Source organism: Alexandromys fortis, unplaced genomic scaffold (genome assembly GCF_014885135.2).
Source record: "Alexandromys fortis isolate MF-2015 unplaced genomic scaffold, M_Fortis_MF-2015_v1.1 scaffold_413, whole genome shotgun sequence".
NCBI lineage: Eukaryota > Metazoa > Chordata > Mammalia > Rodentia > Cricetidae > Alexandromys > Alexandromys fortis.
In genome coordinates this window covers 406,112-415,928 of record NW_026068299.1, presented here as the reverse complement: position 1 = coordinate 415,928, position 9,817 = coordinate 406,112, and positions in this window count along the sequence as shown.

Genomic DNA, 9,817 nt, shown 5'->3' with positions numbered 1-9,817 from the left:
CCACTTCCTCCCCTCTTCCCATTTCCCTCCCTCTTCCCTTCTCCCTCCTCCCCCCTCCACCAAAGCCTAGGAAGGTGTGCATCCAAACAGACTAGGATCCCAAAAGCCAGTACATGCAGTAGAGACAAATCCCAGTGCCATTATTATTGGCTTCTCTGTCAGCCCACATTGTCAGTCACATTCAGAGAGTCTGGTTTGATTACATGCATGTTCAGTCCCAGTCCAGCTGGCTTTGGTGAGCTTCCATTAGATCAGACATACTGTCCCAGAGGGTGCACCAACTCCTCGAGGTCCTGACTTCTTGGGTCATCTTCTCCTTCCTTCTGGTCTTCAACTGGACTTTGGAAGCTCAGTCCAGTGCTCCAGTGTTGGCCTCTGTCTCTATCTCCATCCTTCACCAGATGAAGGTTCTGTGGTGATATTTGAGATATTCATCAGTGTGACTATGGGACAAGGCCAGTTCAGGCACCCTCTCCTCTGCTGCCCAAGGACCTAGCTGGGAACGTCCCATGGACACCTGGGAACACCTCTAGAGCCAAGTCTCTTGCCAACCCTAAAATGGCTCCCTTAATTAAGATATATTCTTCCCTGCTCCCATATCTGCCCTTCTTCCATCTCAACCATCCCACTCCTCCAAGCTCTTCCCAATCCTCCCTTCTCCATTCCCTCTCACCCTCTTATTTTCCCCTACTCCACCCCAACTCCCACCCCCATGCTCCCAACTTTTCCTGGTGATCTTGTCTGCTTCCAATTTCCAGGAGGATCTACATATATTTTTCTTTGTGTTCACCTTATTATTTAGCTTCTCTAGGATCATGAATTATAGGCTCAATGTCCTTTGTTTAGGGCTAGAATCCACTAGTGAGTGAGTACATATCATATTCATATTTTTGGGTCTGGGTCTGGTTTACCTAACACAGGAAGTATTTTCTAGTTTCATCCATTTGCGTGCAAAATTCAAAATTTCATTGTTTTTTTTTTTTTTTTTTTTACCTCTGAGTAGTATTCTAATGTGTAGATGTGCCACACTTTCTTTATACATTCTTCCATTGAGGGGCAGCTAGGTTGTTTCCAAGTTCTGGCTATTACAAATAATTCTGCTATGAACATAGTTGAACAAATGGTTTTGTTTGGGCATCTCTTTGGTATATTCACAAGAGTAGTATTGCTGGATCTTGAGATAGGTTGACTTCCAGTTTCCTGAGAAACTGCCACACTTATTTCCAAAGTGGTTGCACAAGTTTGCATTCCCACCAGAAATGGATGACTGTTCCCCTTACTCCACATCCTCTCCAAGATAAAACATATATAGATAAAACATATATAGATCTTCCTGGAAATTTGAAGCAGGTCAAATGGTGACTAAGTTCACAACAAAGAGTGTTAGGAACATCTGGGCTGAGGCTACAGTTTAATTAGAACATTTTATTAGCATGCAAGAGGCTCTGGGTTCAAAGGAAAGAATATCCCACCAGTTATTCTCAGGCCAAGGAAATCAGATACCCATGAGAAGATGGTACTGACATACTGGGGATGACTGGTTATAGGTATATGTGCAATGAAGGGAGTGGAGCATTGTTGGTACTAATATATTGTGGGACTACCTCTTTTGGAATGGATGTAGTAAAAAGTTTGGGGTGTACTGAGTTGTGTACATTTTCTTTTATACTCAACATACCCAAATGATACACATAGAGAAATAGAAATTATAGATATAGAATATGAAGTTATTTATATCAGTACAAAGATACATGATGTTGTTTTTTTGTTGTTGTTGATTTTTATTGAGCTCTACATTTTTTTCTGCTCCCCTCCCTGCCTCTGCCCTCCCGCTTCAACCCTCTCCAAAGGTCACCATGCTCCATATTTACTCAGGAGATCTTGTCTTTTTCTACTTCCCATGTAGATTAGATTCATGTAAGTCCCTCTTAGTGTCCTCATTATTGTATAAGTTCTCTTGGATTGTCCTTTGTAGGCTAGTTTTCTTTGCTTTATGTTTAAACATCACCTATGAGTGAGTACATGTGATAATTGTCTTCTGTGTCTGAGTTACCTCACTTAAAATAATGTTTTCTAGTTCCATCCATTTTCCTGCAAATTTCAAGATGTCATTATTTTTTTCTGCTCTGTAGTACTCCATTGTGTAAATGCACCACTTTTTCCATATCTATTCTTTGGTCGAGGGGCATTTATTTTGTTTCCAGGTTCTGGTTATGGCATATAATACTGCTATGTATATAGTTGATAACATGTCCTTGTGGCATGATTGAGCATCCTTTGGATATATACCCCAAAGTGGCATTTTTGGGTCTTGAGGAAGGTTGTTTCCTAATTTTTTGAGAAATCACCACACTGACATCCAAAGGGGTTGTACCAGCTTTCATTCCCATCAGCAATGCAGAAGTGTTCTCTTTTCCCCACAACCTATCTAGCATAAGTTGTCATTAGAGTTTTTGATCTTGGGCATTCTTACAGGTGTAAGATGGAATCTCAGAGTTGTTTTTATTTGCACTTCTCTGATGCCTAAGGATGTTGAACATTTCCTTAAGTGTATTAGCTTCCTCTGTTGAGAGTTCTCTGTTTAGGCCTGTACTCCATTTTTAATTGGATTATATGTTCTTTTGATGACCCATTTCTTGAGTTCTTTTTATATTTTGGATATCAGACCTCTGTCTAATATGGGAATGGTGAAGATCTTTTCCCATTCTGTAGGCTGTTGTTTTGTCTTTTTGATCGTGTCCTTTGCTTTGCAGAAGCTTTTCAGTTTCCAGAAGTCTTTTTTAAAATTTATTTTATTAATATTTCCACCTCCTCCCCACCTCCCATTTCCCTTCCCCTCCCTCTACTCCCCTCCCTGTACCTCTCTAGTCCAAAGAGCAGTCAGGGTTCCCTGCCCTGTGGGAAGTCCAAGGTCCTCTCCCCTTTATCCAGGTCTAGGAAGGTGCACATCCAAACAGACTAGGCCCCCACAAAGCCAGTACAAGCAGTAGGATCAAAACCCAGTGCCATTGTCCTTGGCTTCTCAGTCAGCCCTCATTGTCCGCCATGTTCAGAGAGTCCGGTTTGATCCCTTATTTTTTTCAGCTGGCCTTGGTGAGCTCCCATTAGATCAGCCCCACCGTCTCAGTGGGTGGCCGCACCCCTCGCGGTCCTGCCTTCTTTGCTCATGTTCTCCCTCCTTCTGCTCCTCATTTGGACCTTGGGAGCTCAGTCCAGTGCTCCAATGTGGGTCACTGTCTCTATCTCCATCCATCGCCAAATGAAGGTTCTATGGTGATATGTAAGATATTCATCAGTATGGGTTTAGGATTGGGCCATTTCAGGCTCCCTCTCCTCAGCTATCCAAGGAACTAGCTGGAAACATCTCTATGGACACCTGGGAACCCCCATATACTTCCCTGCTCCTATATACACCCTTCCTCCATCCCAACCATCCCATTCCCCCAAGTTCTTCCCATCCTCCCCTTCTCACTTTTCTCTCCCCATCTCCCCTTATCCTCATTCCACCCCACCACTAAGTTCCCAATTTTTGTCTGGCTATCTTGTCTACTTCCAATATCAAGGAGAATACCTATATGTTTTTCTTTGGGTTCACCTTCTTATTTAGCTTCTCTAGAATCATGAGTTATAGGCTCAATGTCCTTTGTTTATGGCTAGAAACTACTTATGAGTGAGTACATACCATGTTCATCTTTTTGGGTCTGGGTTACCTCACTCAGGATGGTGTTTTCTATTTCCATCCATTTGCATGCAAAATTCAAGATGTCATTTTTTTTACCGCTAAGTAGTACTCTAACATGTATATATTCCACACTTTCTTTATACATTCTTCCATTTAAGGGAATCTAGGTTGTTTCCAGGTACCGGCTATTACAAATAATGCTGCTATGAACATAGGGATCTAGGACTGAACCTCTGGTTTCCTTCCAAGGATCCATTCCCAAGCTATCCTCTGGGTTCAGTCAAGGTTTTTGGTCCTCAGAGATACAAAAGTGACTATCTAATGTGAAGAGACATCAAGGTCTCACTAGTACCATGTATATAAAAAGAGATGCCCCAATCTGCAGCATACACAGACTCCATTGGATGTTAGGAACTAGATTTTGTTCCTCTATCAAATATCAAATGACAATTGAGGGTTATATGCTGTTATTATGAAATCCTTGATTTATCAGAGCACAGTGACCTTCCTGCAGCTGGTGGTATCACAGAAGGTTATGCTTAGAATCTTCAATGGAGACTCCAAGCATAAGAAAAGAGTGTTCCTCTCACACCTCACATCTTATTGTGAGACTGTAAGGCCATTAACATATTCTCTCCATCTCTTCTTGGAGATCCCTACAGAAAACCCAGATTGTCAGCCCTTGACAGCCATGTTGTGAATGCAGGAGGGAATGTGACCCTTCAATGTATCTCATGGCAGAGATACGATGGGTTTATTTTTATTTTTTATTTTTTTACAGTTTTTTTTATTGAGAATAAGAAAAAAAAAGTATCCGCCTCCTCCCAGCCTCCCATTTCCCTCCCCCTCCCCCCACTCTTCTCCCCCTCCCCCACTCTTCTCCCCTCCCCCCTCTCTTCTCCCCCTCCCCCACTCCTCTCCCCCTCCCTCTCCTATCCAAAGAGCAGTCATGGTNATATGCCATTCTTATGGTGCTAAGGGATTTTAAAGAACCTCTTAATATAGTTACAGATTCACAATATGCAGGAAGAGTTATCTTGCATATTGAAACCGCTAAATTTATACCAGATGACACAGAGTTGACTTCATTGTTTATCCAGGTACAAGACATAATCAGGAATAGGCTTTGTCCGATGTACATAACACCCATCCGGTCCCATACGGGTCTGCCTGATCCTCTAGCACAAGGTAGGTCAAATGCAGCTAGGAAAGTCTTGGCATCTTGGTACAATCTTTGCTGTGGCTGACTGTGTACTTGGGGGTTTTCTTGTTCTGCCCTCTCTTAGGTTTCCTCAGCAGTGGAGCTGGCTTTCAGATCCCCTCTGCCCTGAAGCATGCTGTGGTGGTGAATCTAAGGACCCTGCAGATGAAAAGGATTGTTTGGGAGCAAGATGGAGTGGGGTAAATAAAGAAAGCCAGTAGCCAGGAAGACGCCCCACTGTATGACCAGAAACGTTTAGGGAATTGGAGGGGGCCTGTCCTCCATTTTCTGGACTGTTAGGCCAGGCGGCCACACATTCACCATTCTGAATGAATTTCCTTAGTACAGGAGCAGTGCCTCTTGCTGGGCTTCCATAGACTTCGCAGACAAAAGGGTGGGATTGGGGGGGGCAAGGTGGTGTGTTACACAGAAGGTCCAGTGGCAGGAGCACACACCACTGGCTCCACAAACCCTCAGCCCTGAAGCAGGCTGAGTTGGGAGATCCAAGGACCCCACAGATGGAAAGGAATGCTTAGGGGCAAGATCCCATGGGGTAAATAAAGGAAACCAGTAGCCATGAAGATGTCCTGCTGGGTGGCCACAAAATTTTAGGGAATTAGAATGGGCCTGGACTCCATTCCCCGGGACCATCTGACCTGGCGGACACTCACTCATCACTCAAAATGGATCTCCACAGTACATAAGCAGGGCCTCTTGCTGGGCCAATGACCTCACAGACAAAAGGACAGTCTTGGGGGGCAGGGTCGTGTGGAACAAAGAAGCCCCTGCAACAGGGGCACTCACCACTGGCTCCCCACACCCTCAGTCTTGAAGCAGGCTAAACTGGGGGATCCATGGACAGAAAGGAGTGCTTGATGGCAAGATGGGATGGGGTAAATAGAGAAAGCCAGTAGTTGGCGAGATACCCTGCTGGATGGCCAGAAACATTTAAAGAATTGGAGGGGGCCTGTACTCCATTCCCGGGACTGTCCGGCTGAGTGGCCACACATTCACCACTCTGGATGGATCTCTTCAGTACAGAAACAGGACCTCTTGCTGGGCCAAGGACCTCACAGACAAATGGGCAGAATTGTGGGTACAGGGTCATGTGGAACAAAGAAGCCCCTGCAGCAGGAGTACTCACCACTGGCTCCCCAGACCCTCAGCCCCAAAGCATTCTGAGTTGGGGGATCCAAGGACCCCACAAATGGAAAGGAGTGCTTGGGGGCAAGATGGGATGGGGTAAATAGAGAAAGCCAGTCGATGCTACACGTCTTAAAGTTGCTTAGCATAAGTCATCAGCTTTTGCAGGACCTCCTGATCTGTTATTGCTTTTGGTTTTCTGTACTCTTGTCTTTGTTATTCTTCAATACCAAGTCCTCCCACTAGACCCCTCACCACTGAGAACCCCTATTCCTGTGAATTCTCATAATTCTGTAACATACTTCTTTCTACAACACTATACTGCCTCAATTTCTCCAATCAGCATTATGACTTGGAAGTCCAGTGTTCAAATCCCCAAGACTTTAGAGGATAAAATCAAAGTACCATACCCACATTCTCTTTAAACTTCCTCTCAACTCAATAACCCACCCACTTCAAATTACTTTCCCACACTCACATCTTTTTCTTACCGACCCCTTGCTGGACTATATTTCTGTCTGATGAATTCTGGGCAAGGGGAATTAATTGTTTCTGTGTGAGTCCAGCAAAGAACCTCGGCTTCAGAAAAAAGGTCCAAAGCAATGGTCATACAGATGATATTTGTTAAACTTAGTGGGTATCAAGGTCAAACAGCAGAGATAAACTATGTTCTCAAGTGACTCAGATGCATGTACTGAACACCTTCGGTACAGTGAGGATGAAGAAGGCAATAAAAAAAGTCAGGATCCTAACAAGTTTGCAACGAGTCTTTCTTTTTGAGAATAATTGGTATACCTGGAGAAGTCAAGCAGAGGTTCCATATGTACTTATTCACACACATGCTCTCCAATTTTTCTTAGATAAGGTCTTAGTCACTGTTCTATTGCTGTAAAAATCCACCCTGAACATGACAACTCTTATAAAAGAAAGCATTTACTCTATATCTTACAGTTTCCAAAGTTTAGTCCAGTATCATCACGGTGGGACAACATGGTGCTGGAGCAGTAACTGAGAGCTGTATCCTGATCTGTAGGCTGAGGGGAGGATTAAAACTGGCTCTGTCCTTGACGTTTGAAACCTCAAAACCCACCCCAGTGACACACTTCCTTCAACAATGCTGGATCTCCTAATTCTTCTAATGTTATCAAAGAGTTCTTCTCCTTTGTTACAAAGCATTAAATATATGAGCCTATATGGGACACTCTTATTGAACCACAACAGATAAACACACTGATATTTGGAGGAAGAAGTGAGGGCAGGCTTGTGGTACTGAATTGATTAGAGGGCATAGTGTCAAATCTGAAAACATGCTCCCCTGTTATATTTCTCTGAAAAAGAGCAAAAGCCTTAATGTGTTGTCAAATATGTTAGCCTAAAGTCCAAATTATATTCTATCATGGTTAGAAAGGTAGATTAAAAAAGGTACTATCTACCAAGAAGGACTTCAGGAAACATTCTCATACCCATAATCCTATATAAATACCGATTTCTACAGCCTCAGGAACTTCATAGGATTCTGATAGCCAACATTTAAAATCTGCAATCTCAGGGCGTTCTCATGATCTTGCACAAATAGCACTGTAGATTTGTATCCATCGAATGCTCAAACTACAAACCACATAAGGTGAAGAGCAGTTTCCAGGGGAGTCACACAAACACTTAGAGAGCCTCTTCTCACTCAAGACAAGGCACATAGATCTTGCCCAAGACAGATACCAGGTTAAGACATAAAGATTTTTACTTCTTACCACGAGCCTATCTATGAGTACTAACAATAATAATCCTCTGCTGGTTGGGCATTAATTGTAGGACTAAGGCAGCTGAGTTCACCCAGGAATGTACTTAGTGACTGGAGTGCATACAGAGTGACTATGAATGCAGTGCCATGTGACAAAAATTGCAGACAAGCATAGACCCGAGTTCTTGGGGATTTGCTTTAATTTTTTTGTTTTTAATCAAGATCCATATTGTTACTGCTGTGAGTCAATATCTGACTCATTACGGAAGGCTATTTGAGGCCATCAGTCGTCCTAGAGGCAAGTATATCACATAAAGCTCATTGCACCAGTAGATGGAAGCATGTGCTCCTTCTGAGACTGATGTTTGTGGGGCAAATGGTGACTAAATTCACAACAATGAGTGTTCATCTGTTAGTTCAAAAGAAACTTCCCAGCTGAGGCTATAGCTCAGGTAGAGCATTTTATTTGCATGCAAGAGGCTCTGAGTTCAAAGGAGGGAAAAATCTTACCGGTTATTCTCAGGCCAAGGAAATCATATACCCATGAGAAGACGGTACTGTGACATACTGGGGATGACTGGTTATAGGTATATGTGCAATGAAGGGAGTGGAGTGGTGTTGGTACTGTTAGGTTGTGGGACTATCTCTTTTGGAATGCATATAGTAAAATATTTGGGGTATACTGTGTTGTGTGCATTTACCTTAATACTCAACATATACAAATGCTAGATATAGCAAAATAGAAGTTATAAATATAGATTATGAAATGTTATTTATATCAGTACAAAGAGATATAATGTTGTTGTCTTTGTTTTGATTTTTATTAAGCTCCACATTTTTCTCTGCTCCCTTCACTGTCTCTACCCTCCTCCCTACAACACTCCCCCATGTTCCCAAATTACTCAGGTGATCTTGTCTTTTTTTTACTTCCCATAAAAGTTCTGGCTATGAAATGTTATATAGATAACATTTCGTAATCTATATTTATAACTTCTATTTTGCTATATCTAGCATTTGTATATGTTGAGTATTAAGGTAAATGCACACAACACAGATTAGATCTATGTAAGTCTCTCTTAGTGTCCTCATTGTTGTCTAAGTTCTCTTATATTGTTTTTTGTAGGCTACTTTTCTTTGATTTATGTTTAAACATCACCTATGCGTGAGTACATGTGATAATTTTCTTTCTGTGTCTGAGTTACCTCACTCAAAATAATGTTTTCATTCTCCATCCATTTTCCTGCAAAATTCAAGGTGTTATTTCTTTCTGCTGTGTAGTACTCCATTTTGTAAATGTACCACATTTTCCTTATCCATTATCCTTATTCTTATCCTCTTTGGAAAAGGGGCATTTAGATTGTTTCCAGGTTCTGGCTATGAAAGACAATGCTACTATGAACATAGTTGAGCAATGTTCTTGTGGCAATATTGAGCATCTTTGGAGATATCTCCAAAAGTTGTATTACTGGGTCTTGAGGAAGGTTGTTTCCTAATTTTCTGAGAAATCGCCACACTGATGTCCAAAAGGGCTGTACCAGCTTGCATTCCCACCAGCAAAGATGAAGTGTTTCCTTTTCCCCACAACCTCTCCAGCATAAGTTGTCATCAGTGATTTTGATCTTGGACATTCTTATGGTGTAAGATGGAATCTCAGATTTGTTTTGATTTGTGTTTCTCTGATGCCTAAGGATATTGAACATTTCCTCAAGTGTCTTCAGCCATTTTAGATTCCTCTGTTGAGAGTTTTCTGTTTAGGACTGTAGTCCATTTTTTTTATTGAATTATTTGTTCTTTTGTTGACGAATTTCTTGAGTTCTTTGTATATTTTGGATATCAGACATCTGTCTGATGTGGGGTTAGTGAAGATCTTTTCCCATTTTGTAGCCTGTCAATTTGTCTTGTTGACTGTGTCCTTTGCTTTACAGAAGCTTTCCCTTTCAGAAGGTCCCATTTATTAATTGTTTCTCTCAGTGTCTATGCTGCTGGGGTTATAGTTAGGAAGTGGTCTCTTGTGCCAATGCGTTCAAGTGTACTTCCTACTTTCTCTTCTATA